Here is a 15,377-nt window from a genome sequence, read left to right on the forward strand (position 1 = left end):
GTAAGAATATAAGGCAAATAAGAGGAAAAAAAATTCCTCTTTGGGAACGAAGAAGTGGATGGTCACTGAGGAATGCTTTATATAGGAGAGTGTTGTAATGAATACATACCTGGCCTGTACAGACTATACCTAACCATTTATGGGCAATATTCTGGTGCCAAGTGAGAGTAAATCCAGAGACACAGTCTTCTAACAAAATCTTGTCCTAATTAGTCTTGTGCCTATGAGTGCTATGTATTATACCTTATGCATCTCTAAATATCATCTCCTATATATAGAGAGAGAGATAGATAGATTATGCCAAAAGCCATTTCTGGCTCTCAAAGGTTATTGGAACAGGCTAATGTTGGATCCCAGTTGGCATCATTCAACTCAGCAACAAGTAGAATATCATGTTTGGTCCCTATTGGAGACTTGAATGCACACTTTGGCCAATTTACCCATATCAGTAAATCCATCTGTGGGCAATTTTTTTATTGGTGGAACAACCTCAGTATCCAACCCCATAAATAACACCTATATTTTTAAACTCTTCTGAAATAACTAGACTTTTTATGGGCTAAATTATGTCCCCTCAAAAATTTGTATGTTGAAGTCCTAACCCCTAATACTTCACAGTGTGACTTTATTTGGAGATATAGCCTTTAAAGAAATGATTAAGTTAAAACGAGGCTTTTAGGGTGGCCCTAATCCAATCTGACTGGTGTCCTTAAAAGAACAGGAAATTTGGACACAGAGAGATACCAGGGATGTGTGCACATGGAGGGAAGACCACGTGAGGACATAGAGAGAATGTGGCCATCTACAAGCCAAGAAGACAGGCCTCAGGAGAAACCAGACCTGCCAACACCTTGATCTTGGACTTCCAACCTCCAGAATTGTGAGAAATAAATGTCTGTTGTTTAAGCCATCCAGTGTATGGCATTTTGTTATGGCAGCCCTAGCAAACTAATACAGATTTACAGAGACATCCTGGATACCCTCCACTCAGCTTTATCTAGGTGGGTGAAAAGTATTAGGGTCAAAATCCATTCTTTTGACATCCATCTTCCCAAGAGTAAAAGATATTTTCAGGAGAGTAAAAGGGTTTTCTGAATCTCATCATCCACAGTTTAAAAATGGTCCATTTCAGAACCTAGGAATATGCCCTGGCCAATGATGATTGAGGTAGCAGTGATCCGTGATTATTCACCTACTATGCTCTATGTTGACACAATTCAATCACAAAGATATAAATTTTCAGGAGCTATAATGTTCAGAGCAAAGTCCCTGAAATTTTCTATCATATAAATCATATTGGAATAATTCAGAATTTTTCCATTATAATTTAGAGGTGATTTTTATAAGTACTCAAAACTATGTCAAATTTAAGACATTTATCACTCGTCACTCATTTTTGATGTATGCCTGAGGGAAAAAAAGGCAAGGCTTACTTAAACAACAATTCTCTGAGCAGAGTTGCATCTTATATAGATTTTAATTCTTGCTTGACCTATTATTCAGCCTTCCAGGGAGAAAGATAGTAGGCAGAGCAGTCAAAACCAAAACGGAGAGGCTGGAAAGGGAAGAGATTTTAATGCTAATATCTTACATAATCATAGTATGATTCTTTTTCCTTTCTTTTGCTTTTGTGAATAAGATTGGCTCCGAGCTAACATCTGTTGCCAATCTTCTTCTTTTTGCTTGAGGAAGATTTGACCTGAGCTAACACCTGTGCCAATCTAACTCTATTTTATATAGGATGCCTCCACAGCGTGGTTTGACAAGTGGTACTCAGTCCATGCCCGGTATCTGAACCTATGAACCCCAGGCTGCCAAAGTGGAACACGTGAACTTAACCACTATGCAACCCGGTCAGACCCCATAGTATGATTCTTAACATGCATAACACCTAGACTTTTGATGACGTATATATGAAGTATATAAGAAATTCCTGCAATTTTTTCTTCTTGTATTCCTTTTCTTTTTTACCCTGATTTTAAAGATCATCACAGGGCATGGTGAATTCAGGTTTTAGTCATAGGCAGGACAGCAATGGAGAATAAGGAAGAAAATTTTAGCTTTCTCCTAAAAGGAAATACTTAATCCTCAGACTTGGAAAATGCAGCTGAACTTTTTCAGATTATCCCAAGGCCTTACTGGGGTACTCACAAATATTTTCATTCCAATTGTTAGGGTTAGCATGTTCCTGATCAATCTTGTAACTGTCACATAAGAATCTTATGTGGCTGTGAATTCAACTTTTATAACTCAGCAACTCTATGTTAGTCACTGAGTTTGTTTTTAGTAATTGCAAACCCACAAATCTGAACATATACAGAGTCTGTGATATTTTCACATCAGAGTGGCATTCTTTGGCTTGAGGTAAGAATTTTGACATTGTTTCCTGTCATTCTCTTGCTTTAAATTATCTAATCCTATCAGAAACAACCATCCTACACTGGAAATTTTTTCTCTAAATCATCCCCATTAAACTGTGTTATGGCAGTATCTACCTAGTATCCTAGTGCTACACACATGATCTCAGATGATGACAGACCATAACATAATTAGCTGATTGTGAATTGTGTACCCTGGAATGCTAATTTACTTCCCTAAAAAATGAGCAACAGTCTTTCATTTCATCTCTCTCCAACAAACATTGCACATGTCTCTGAGGATCTGTTTCCTGCTGTCAACTCTTATACAAATCTCGTTATCAATTGGAAGAATTTTTTCTCTCCAAGAAACCACAATAAATGTTGGCTTACATAAGCAAAGGAAAAAGGGGAATTTACTGCAAGGATAGGGTAGCTCACAGACTAAAGACAATTTGTACAAACAGGGTTTGGAAAGACTGGAACAAGAGCCTCTCCAAAATTCTTCAGCTTTTTTTCCATGATTTCACTGGTTTTTCAAGATTCAAATGCCCAGGAGAGAATCTTGTTATCTCAGATTTGGTGAGTGACAGTGTTCAACCCCTAGCTGGAGTCAAGGGGAGGCACATTTATTAATTACCATTACTATTGAAAACAGAGCAAGAGTAGTCCCCCAAAGGAAAGAGTGGAAGAAAGGTGCTGGGGAAGTAAAAGACAACAGCTGTCCAGACAAGCACTCAAAAACAAAATAATCTAGAAAGGAGTAAACCGTAAGTCTGAGATAAAGGTATTTTAAGAGTTCCAGATTTTTGTGGTAAAATGCTAGCACTGCCTGATTTGCCCTTTCTCATATTCCTACCAATTTACTCACAAAAATCCCAAAATAAATTAAAAGTTTAAACAGGACCAGACATTAGAAATATTAGTCAATAACCTTACAGATCACAAATGGAATTTCTTTTCATTAAGCAAAATTAAAATAAAATTCTTAAGGAGAATAGGAGAACCGTATACAAGAAAACATTATACAAAATTTCCATCAACCAATACCAACCACATGAGCATAACAGATTTTCCACAAGGGAGTGACTTTTAAAAAAATTTTCGAAACAAGGTGCTAAAAATATTTATCTATTCATTTAACGTTTATTGAGCCTGTACTATATTCCAGGCACTATTCTTTTTTATTGCAGTAACATTGGATTATAACATTATATATCTTTCAGATGTACATCATAATACATTTCAAATTCTGTGTAGATTACATCATGTTCACCAGACAAAAACTAATTATAGTCCATCACCAGACATGTGAGCCTAATCATCCCTTTTTCCCTTGCCTCTCCCTACTTCCGCTATGGTAACCACCAATACAGTCTCTGTTGCTATGTGTTTGTTCTTAGTTGTTTTTATCTTCTACTTATGAATGAGATCATATGGTATTTGACTTTCTGCCTCCGACTTATTTCACTTAGCATAATACTGTCAAGGTCCATCCATGGGAGTGGCTTTTAATGAAACCAAGGCTGTATCATCCTCACTTGTTGCCCATAACCCACTACATTGGTATCTATTTTCCCTTCAATACTTCAGAATATATCTTTTGATTCAGTATCTCTGTTTTTACATTTATTCAAAGGATTATTTCATTGATGTAAACAACTTTTTATAGAAAGATGTACAATGATAGAATGAAAGAGTTAGTGGAATGCCATGCTAAGGTTTTCAAAGGCCATTCCTGGGCACACTATGAAGTTAAAAAATGTCAACCACAAAGAAAAACATTCTATAAATTTTGGTAAAGTAATAGTGCAATACCTACCATAAGATAAAAACAAATTGGCAATACTGCAAGATAAAGAAGACCGTGGAGTAATATATTCAGGGTGATGCAATCAAACAAATTGAAAGACACTATTAGATCCAGAAAAGCAGTCATTTAATAGTGAAAGCAAAATAATGATGTATTCAGTCATGGAAGTTTTCAGATATTTCACCACACAATCATGCTCTTTGAAAGTATTGATGGAAGAAGTATCCCAGAAAGGAGAGAAACAAATATAGGAGGCTGCTTTGAAATATGGGAAGCAAGGGTGAGAAAATAGCTCAATCATGTTTACTATTGTCTAAAACAAGATCCAAATGTATACCAACAATAATACAGATCTGAAATTCTACATGACAATCTAATGTTAGTGAGGGGATGGAGGTAGGTAGGTGGCAGAGGGAAAAAATTATTTTCTAGAGCAATTACCTACTTTGCGGTGAAGATATAAATATTGGTAAATTTTAAAAACTGATGGGTAAAAATGAAACAAAATATGGTCCCTAATTACGCAGGGAAACTTCAAAAAGGAAAAAGTAGATAAAGTAGACTCTAACTTTCAAAAGTGCTAAAAAATATTGATCTATCTAACGAGAGGAAGGAAAAGAGGAAAAAGAAAATATATTAATGGAAATTGTAAAATACAAGAGCAGAAGTGAGTTCTGATAAAATATATTGAGACTTCTGATTCAGACCAACGTGAAATGACTGTGACCAGATTTACCTTTCTGACCTAAATATCTAGAAAACCAGAGTAAATATGGGAAATAATCATTTTCAGACATCAGACAGCAAGTGCTACAAGACTGAGATCCCTAAAAGAAGAGAAACAAAAAAGGTGAGCTTATGATTGTACCAGCTCACTGCCTGAAAGCAGTTTCCAGGGCACAGCAGAGTGAGGGACAACTCAAAGAAAGTCTGACTGTGTCACTGAATTGAGGAGACAGAGTTTGGAGGTTGGGGAGGCCAAGTTCAGTAGAACTTGTAGGGCAAATTACCAGAGAGAATAGAATTGCACACAGAAAGAGATGGAGATAGAAAGAAAGAAGGAAAACATATATAAAGGAAGAACTGAAACTGAACAAGGACTCAGAGTATTTAGCTAAATGTGGATCTGTACGGTGGGTAAAGAAACTATACAGCACTGGGAAAAGAACCGCCAGAGAAAAGTAGGAGGAGAAAGGAGAAGATCTAACAATTCTTAAAGTTCACATAGATTGGGAATAATTTGTATTGCCATCAGTCAGAGTGGAAAGACCTTACAATACATAGAAGCATAGAGTATAAATTTTAGAAGAGTATGACCTTAGTAACTGGGATTAATTTAGCCTCAGACAAAGCAAGCCTTGAAAAGATCCAGCTAATTTCAAGCAACTTCACTGCACACTAGAGCAAAATCCAATACTAATTAAAGAAATACAGCAAAATCCAAGAAACAATAATGAAAATTTACAACATCTGGCATCCAATAAAAAAATGATCAAGCATGCAAAAGAGCATGGAAATATAACCGTTAATCAAGAGAAATATCAACAATAGAATTAGAACCAGGAATGAGGTACAATGGAACCAGCAGACAAACATGTTAAAACAACCATTATAAATATGCTCCGTATGTTCAAGAAAGTCAAAGAAAACATGACCATAATGAAGAAAGAAATGTAAGGTATAAAAAAGATGCTAATGAAAATGCTGGAGGTTAAGAAATATAACTTGTGAAATGAAAAATACAATGAATGGAATTAAGAGATGATCAGACACTACGGAACAAAAGATCAGTGATTAGTGATCTTGTACAGATAGCAACTGAAATTATCCAAAACGAAGAAAGAGAGAAAAAGATGAAAATAAAAAGCATGCTGGCAATCTGTGGTATAATATAAAATAGCATGACATGTGTAATTGGAGTTCCAGAAAGAAAGGAGAGAGATGACAGAACAGAAATATATTTGAAGGAGTATTCACAAAAATTTTTCCAAGTTTGATGGAAATTGTACACCCATAGATCTAGAGAACTCAATAAACTTTAGCTAGAAGAACCTTGAAGAAAACCACATCAAGGGATATCATCATCAAATGTTGGAAGTCAGTAATAAAGGGAAATATCTTAAAAGCAGTCATAGGAAAAAGACATGTTACATACAGAAGAACAAAGACGAGAATAAAGACAGACTTGCATCAGAAGGTGTACATGCCAGAAGACGATGAAAATTCATCTTTACATAAGGAAAATATTTTTTTTTTATAAAACTGGAATCCTTTACTCAGTGAAAATAGCTTTCAAGTTTGAAAATAAAAAAAAAATCAGACAAACATAAATTGAGAGAATTTTCACTGATAGACCAGTATTGTAAGAAATTTTAAAGAAAGCCTTTCAAGGAAAATGATATCAGATGGAAATTGGGATCTACACAAATAAATGAAAAGTGCAGGAAATCATTAAAGTGTGGAATGATACTATATATTTTCTCACTTTTAATCTTTTCAAAAATATACTTGCCTGGCTTTTTTAAAGCAAGAATTGTAAAGTATTGTTGGATTTATAGCATATGTAGAAGTAAAACGTTTAACAACAATAGCAAAAAGGATAAGGAAATAGAAGTATACTCTCAGAAGATTCTTATACTATACGTAAAGTGGAATAATAGTATATGAAGGTAAACTGTTACAAGTTTGAGATATATAGATGAACCCCAGAGAAAAACTGCTAAAAATTAAACAAAGATGTATACCTACTAAGCCAGTAGTGTAGATAAATAGAATAATAAAAAGAATATAGAAAAAAGAAGAAAAGGAAAATAAAACTAGATAGAATACACAGATACAAAAATAGCAGCATGTAAGTATTTAAACCCAGCAGTGTCATTAATTACATTTAATATTAATGGTCTAAACATTCCAATTAAAAGGCAGAGATTGTCAGATAGGATTAAAAACAAAAAAGATCTAACTATGTGCTATTCTATAAGGAGCCTATTTTAAATGCAGACACAAAAAGTTTAAAAGTAAAATAAAGGAAAATATAGAACATGAAAACACAAATCAAAAAAAGATGGGAGTGTCTGTATTAATATTAATCAAAAGACTTCAGAACAAGGATCATTACTAGGGTTAAAAAGGAAAATTTTATGGTAAGACAATTGATTCATCAAGATTGGATAATGGGGGGCTGGCCCCATGGCCAAGTGTTTAAGTTCGCACACTCTGCTTTGGCGGCCCAGGGTTTTGCCGGTTCAGATCCTGGGCACGGATGTACCACTGTTCATCAGGCCATGCCAAGGTGGTGTCCCACGTAGAACAGCTAGAATGACCTACAACTAGAATATACAACTATATACTGGGGTGCTTTGGGAAGAAAGAAAAAAAAAAAACAGATTGGCAACAGATGTTAGCTCAGGTGCCAATTAAAAAAAAAAAAGATTGGACAACAATCCTTAAACATATATGTACCTAATAACAGAGTTTCAAGATAAAGAAAGCAAAAACTGATGGAACTGAAAGGAGAAATGGAGAAATCCAAAACTAGAGTTGAACATTTCAGCACTCTTCTCATAGTAGTTGATAGAAAAAAAGCAGATAGAAATTCATTAAGGATGTAGAAGAATTAAACTTTTCTATTAAATTTGATCTAATTGACCTGTATGGAACAATATCCCCAGAATCAGTAAACTGCACATTCTTTTCAAATCCACATGAAACTGTCACTCAGGTAGACCACACATGTTCAAGGCCACAAAATAAGTCTTGATCAATTTAAGAGGACTGAAATAATGAAAAGTGTATTCTATGACCAAAGTGGAATTAAACTAGAAATAGCATAAGAAAGATATCTCTAAAATTGCCAACTATTTTGAAATTAAAGACTTTTAAATAACCCATGGATCAAAGAAGAAATCACAAAGAATATTAGACAAAAACTGAACCAAATGAAAATAAATCAAAATGTGAGACTCAACTAAAGCAGTTTTTAGAAATAAAATGGTATCATCAAACAATTACATTAGAAAAGTAGATCTCAAGTCAGTCATCTAAGTTTGTAACTTAAGAATTTAGAAAAAGAAGAATGAAAGGAGAGGTTATCATTCCAGATTCTACAGATATTAAAAGGATTATAAAACACACAAGAAAAATTCCAGGGCCAGAACTTCTAATAAACATTTAAAAAATAAATAATGCCAATTACACATTAACTCTTGCAGAAAACAGATGATAAGGAAACACATTCCAATTCATTTTATGTTCCTAGACATACTCCATACAAAACCTGAGAAAGATATTACAAGAAAAGTACACACCATTATCCCTCATGAACATAGACAAGAAATTCTTGACAAAATTTTACACATTGAATCCAGTAATCCATAAAAAGTTTAATACATCACGTCCAAATATGGTTTATCTCTCAAATGCAAAATAGATTTAACACATGAAAATTAACCCATAAGATTCACCATATTAACAGATTAAAGAATAAAGAAACATACAATCATCTTAATAGGTTCAGAAAAAGCTTTGGAAAAAATCCACAAAATTCCTGGTAAATGCTTTCAATAAACTAGGAGTAAAATGAAAAATCCTCAACCAAAAACAAACAAACAAACAAACAAAAGACACATAAAAGGAAACCTACAGCTAGTATCCTGGATAATGGTCAAAGAAATGTTCTCTCTCTAAGATTGAGAACAGGGCGTGGATATCTAATCTTATAATTTTGACTCAAGATTTTATTGGCAGTATCAGCCTGTGCAATAAGGAAAGAAAAAGAAAGGAAACAAAAGGTGGTATGTGGAGAAGACTGTCCATTTGGCCTCACGTGAATGACACAATTTCCACCCAATTCTTTTTTGCTGGTTATAAAACTAGTATTTTCATATCCATCGGATAATATCTTTTTTGGTTCTGATCTGAGGCATAAAATTCCAACACAACTGTATGATATATTTTACAAGTATACAAGGATGAGAATGTGTGTGTGATTAAACAGATTGGCTCAGGTCCCTCTGGTTGGAGGGGAACTGGCTTGGGGTTAAAGGAAGAAATTGTGAAATTGTTGATTGCCAGTCATGAACTGATGAGTATGAGTAACTCAACTATGCAGCTGAAAGCTGTAGAAACAATATTCTCTACATCTGAAAAAAAAAAAGGTAAGCATCAGTCAATATGAGTCAACTAACTAAAGAGAAAGAAGCTGAAAGAATAATTATTATAATGAGATTCCTGAAAATATGCACAGTTGGATTCATTGCCCACGGAAAGGAATAAGAACATTTTCTCCACTGTAACTGGAGGACAAAGGAGAGGACAATTGAAGATGTTTTCAAATTTGTAGGTCTAGCAGCAAGAAGTTGAGAGAACTCCCAATTGATGCTCTCTTGTTCTTCGATAATAGAGGTGAGGTCAGTTGCTGAGGGCAAAGAGGTAGACATAGCATTAAAAATTTAAAGAGCATGGAAAAGATTTAAATCAAACCTTTATAGAAAGTTAAAGAGTACATTAACCAGAAAAATTCAGGATACGCACACAATCACATTTACATATACACATACTCATATATGACTTATATGTACAAATCTACTCACAAACAGAAATGAGACAAAGTATATACAATACAGTATCAAAACAGGTTATCCCTGAGTAATGAGATAACAAGGAATTTAATTTTTAAAATTTTATGTTTATCTTTTTTTTTCTAAAATGAAAATGTATGACTTTTACTATCAGACATTTGACGACTGAAGCAGGGTTTTATAGAGTTATGCAACAGAACTAATTTGTGAGTTAGAGACAATAATTTGGCTATGCACAGAATCAGGAATAGTCAAGTGAAAAAGTTACATGGAAAGTACATCTTGCAATTTATCCTCCAAAGATTTTGTAAATAAAATACCTGGAGCAGAACTTACAGATTTATGGTATCAAGCACAGCATAATGCCAATGGCATTTCTAAAGATAAATTATGTGTAAACTGACCTAAATTTACTGATTGTTTACATTGTTTTTGTGAGGTTTCTCAACTCATGTTAAAATGAACTAGTTAGTTCTATATTCAATCCATACAATTGATGTCAGGATGCTTCCTATTCTTAAGAAGAGGGTATTAGAGCCCAAAAGGAATGAGAGATTTTTCTGTGAGGGATATTGCAAGGCAATAACAGAACTGGGATCAAAATTCGACTCCTCCTGATGCTGAATTTTGTGCTTAGCTGAATACGGTCCATATGACCTTCTTTGTGCTTCTAACTTCCTCCAAAGCCTGCATCTGTTTTATATACTGCTCCATTGAGATAGGTCCCGAAACAGATGCAATATGTAAAGTACGTGAGAATAAGAAAGATTTTAAAATATAGTTTTATAATCAATCAAGCTAAAATTAGTTTCCTTCTGTTTCCAATATTCTGCCTGACCCAAAATGTTCCAAGCCCACTGGTTAAGTCAGACAGCAACCAGATGAAAGATATTCATTTCTGTGTTTTAATACACTTTAAACAATTTAGGTTCAAATAAAGTTTAAAGTTGTGTCAAGACAGTCAAGTTTTCCAAAACTCAGGTGGAGACAAGTTTTCCATCCAGGTGTAATACAGATGTTATATTTCAATGCTAAAGATAATATAAATTAAAGCTATTCTCAGCCCCATTGTTTTCAGTCCCTGTCTCTGTCTGGTTAAATGCACTCCCCTAACAGTGATTTATCACAGAGGATGTATTTCCAGTATTTTCTTCTTCTTTTCCCCCGTTCTACTTAATTACATGTAAAGTATGGTGTTTTCATGTCTCTGGAAAACAAAAACTAAGAATTTAGCTTCCAGATTTGGTTTCACCATAACCTTGGAAGAGGTGTTCCATATTCTGAAGAATAGTTTGCCTGTTGATTAGACAACTTATATCACCATGTCCTGCTGGTATTTATCAAAATACTCTAGCATTATTTCTCAAACTTAGCATCATCTGGGAATAACAGAGGGTTACAGAATTCCACACCTCACTGTAAACCCATTAGGGTAACTGCATAATTTATTGCCCAAATAGGACACTTCTTGCAAGTGAAAGGGGCAATATTAAAAATAATACCCAGACAACAGGCTTAAACTGGGAATTTTGAGGCAAAACAGGATATAAAGTCTAGAGCCGAACTGTTAAGCCTACAACCTGTATCCCCAGATGGCTATAGGGCAACACCACTTGAATATCAAACAATGTTTCTTTCCCCAAAACCGTTTACTTACCCAATTTTCCCATCTCCATATAATTCTCCTATCCCCTATAGTTTAGAACAGCAGAATCATTTTCTTACTTCTTTTCTTTCCCTTGCTTGGAATAGCCATTCATCCATCAAGTCCTTTTCATTGTTTGTTTTTTCTTTGTAATAACTCCTGGATTAACATGCTCTCTTTACTCTCAACACCCCAGTCTAGGTCCAGTAATAACTCAACACCAAGCCTAAACCACAGTCTGATATATTTTTAAAATTATTTTCCCAAATATCCATCAAGTCATTAAGTATAGATATTTTCTGTTGCTCTTTGGATAATATACTTCTTAGCTGAAAAATTAATCTTTATATTTGTTACCACTACACATACACAGACACAAACACACACACACACACACACACACATTCCTTGTTCTCGGTATTACTTTAGAATTTTGTTCCCACTGAACCCCTTTCTTATGATGCCCTTCATGATGAGGTACAACACAGTGAAAGAGCACAGACTTTTGCATAATCCATCATTTACTCAATGTGTAGTCCTGGGAAAGTTACTTCATTTTTTTTTATCTTGTTTCCTCATTTATTATCAGGGTTTGCTTTGGAAGGCTTTGTTGCGGGAGGCTGCCCTGTGCAAGGTAGGATGCTTATCTGCAGCCTTGGCCTCTCCTCCAAGTCAATGCCACTACCACCCCTGTGTCAAGTTGTGGCAATCAAAAATGCTTCCAGATATTTCCAAATTTCCCCTGGGGGCAAAATGGCTTCTGATGGGAATCACTGTGTTAGACAGGACTTATCATAGTTCAGATATTATGGGAGTTTTCTGAGACTTAAATATTTAACATATTAAACATGCTTTAAAGAGTACTAGCACATGAGAAGAGCTGTGTAAATGACAGCATATTAGCTTTCACGAGACCAAATCCTCCTCTCCTTCCAGAGGTATGAAATCTTCAAAGTACTTTGCAAGAATTTGTTCCTTTATCTCCTACAATATATTTTGAGATAAAATCTTCATTCTTATCAATACCCCCTTTTGTTCCAGCAATATTTTTAATTTTTCCTCTGTATTTTCTTTTCTTTTAACCTTTCAAAGCAACATATCTACCCCTCCTTTTTTCTCTAAATCCTGTATAATTTATTCTGCCATAACAAAATCCTACCAGGTTTACAGAAACAGGCTGAGAAACTACCATAGACCAGAGGAGATTGTAGAGACATGACAACTAAATGCAATGTGGTAAATAAATTGAATCCTAGAAGAGAAAGAAGACTAATGAAAAACTGGTGAAACTCAGAAGTTCAGTTAATAGGAATGTACCAATGTCACTTTCTTAGTTTTGAGAAATGTACGATGGTAAAATAAGTCACAGGGCTTCAAGTATCCATTGGAATTCAGAGGAGGTAATGGGATTTCATTGAAAGTTTTTTGGAACCATTCCAAGTTTTGCTTTTTGTTTTTGTTTTTGTTTCTTTACAAAACTAATGTATTTTTCACTTCCAAAGGCCTCTGCTGCTGTCATTCTCCAAGCTCAAATTAGAATCTGCTCAATTCAGAGATCTGAATGATCTTTTCCTCCAGAACTCGTATTCTGATTGCTATGACTGTAAATATACATTTATATACTATTATAAATTATTATATATTTATACTATAAATTTTATATCATAAATTATATTATATATTAATATATAATTAATTTTAAACAATCTCAAAATTCAGATAAATGGAAACATAAAGTATATAGTCTTTTATCTTCATAATTTTCACAGGTCAAATCTCTCTTCTTCTGGTAATCCCAGTACACATATATTTGATCATTTGATGTTATCCCAAAGGTCAAATACGCTTTGCTCTTTTTCAGTCTTTTTTCTCTCTGTTCTTCATTTCAGATAATTTCTATTGATCTGTCTTTAAGCTGATCAATCCTTTCCTTTACAGTGTTTATTCTGCTATTAAATTAATTTAATTCATTTTTAAATTTCACATATATCTTTCACATCTAGACTTTCTCTTTTCTTGTTTTTGCAGTTTACATTTCTTTAATGAAATTCTCTATCTGTTCTCTCAATCTTTCCATCTCTTCCTATAAATTCTTCAAATACTCATAATAATTATTTTAAAGTCTTTCTAAGCTACTTCCAGGATCTGGGTCATGTGTGAGTTAGTCTAAGCTAAAGCTATGTTATGAGTATAAATTCTATTTACCTGCTCCTTTGCATATTTTGCAATTTTTTTATTGTATAGGGTCATTTATCCATGGAAGAATAATACAGGTCAAGGAATATTGCCAATTTATTATTGTTATTGTTAATGTTACTATTATTCCTTGAAAGTAGAAACTTTTTCTAACATTTCTTTGCTAAAGTAAAGAGATTTCACAAGTCTGTGACTGAGCCACAGTGTTAAGAAAATTGAGCCCAACCACCCACCGCTTGTGCTATTTCTGCTTTCGCTACCATAACTGCCCCTACTCTCTTCTAGGGGCTAGGTGCTTTTCTGTTGTTGTTACCAGTACTTGAGCCTGAAGCCAAAAACAGGGTGGGCTGAGGTTGAATGATTTGGTTCTATGGTTCCAGGCACTGGGAGAGTGTGCGACACTGCCCAGGTTCTCTCTGCTTTTCAGTCCCACTTTCACTTTATTTTCCTCATAAAAATTAGAGGTAATGTGGGGCTGGCACCATGGCATAGTGGTTTAATTCTGTGCCTCTGCCTCAGCAGCCTGGGTTTGCAGGTTCAGATCCTGGATGCAGACCTACATCATCTGTCAGCTGTGCTGTGGTGGCGATCCACATATAAAATAGAGGAAGACTGGCACAGATGTTGGCTCGGGGCAAATCTTCCTCAGGGGAAAACAAAATAGAAGTAAAGCAGGGAGCTTTGCTATGCCAAGCAAGTTACTACTTTGTTTGGGGATTTTCTAGACTCCAATCCATCCCACCCACTCCCACTGTTGTCAGTGGCTCAGCTGTATTCTTCTCAATCTTAAAGTTTTAGGTCTCTAACAGATTTTCTTCATCATCTATCTCACTTCAGTCCCAATTTTTGCTCCAGAATCTGCTGCAGTTTGCTGCTCAATTATGCAGGGCTCTATTCTCTGGACATCAGTTCATCAAGGCTTTCTTGCATCTAGAATTCTTCAATAGTCACATAAATATGTGTGACTTTTATATTATCCATATTTTACTTGGTGTTACCATAAGTGAAGATCTTCCATGTTTCCTCACATTCTACAGGAGAAGTGGACATCCCTAAGTATCTATTTTAGTATCAGAGGGGTAAGTTAACCTTTCTGCACTCACTAGGAAATGGTATGAAGATCTGACATGATTATCACCCTATTGAGGGTTTCCCAGCCTCAGCACCATTCTATTGATATCTGAGGCCAGATATTTCTTTTTTAGGGGGCAGGAGACTGTCCTGGACATTGTATGATGTTGAGTAGCATCAGCTCTACCCACCAGAGGCCAGGAGCAACTCCTCCCTGAATTGTGACAAACAAAAATGTCTCCAGACATTGCCACGAGCAATCCCAGTTCCTTTCTGAGAAAACTGTATTTTATTTTCTTTACACCTAGTTTGATGAAAGGTGTAATGTAGGCAACTTTTTGAGTCAAAATGGAAAGAAAATAGTTCTAGCTCATTTGTAAGCCTGCTTTTAATTCTAAATGGCTACACCTTTTTTGTAAAGGAAATAAGTTTCAAAGTTTCATCAAAGACAGCACAGCTTTCAAGGAGTCATTTAAAATGATTTTCTCACACCAGGCCAAAGTACTGAGTTACAAAACATGCAGTGTTTTCACCCAAATGAATCCACAGTTTATTATTATTATTATTATTACTGAGAGCCCCCACAGCAAGTCTGCGCAACCTGGTGAAGGCGGCAGGCTGACACCATACCATGCAGCATATGCGTGAAAGCCTTTAGTCACGAGGATGGTCCCAATGACAGGAATGAGGACAAGATCCTTGGCCAGAAGTATCCC

The sequence above is a fragment of the Equus przewalskii genome, chromosome 15, assembly GCF_037783145.1.
Source record: "Equus przewalskii isolate Varuska chromosome 15, EquPr2, whole genome shotgun sequence".
NCBI classification, from domain to species: domain Eukaryota; kingdom Metazoa; phylum Chordata; class Mammalia; order Perissodactyla; family Equidae; genus Equus; species Equus przewalskii.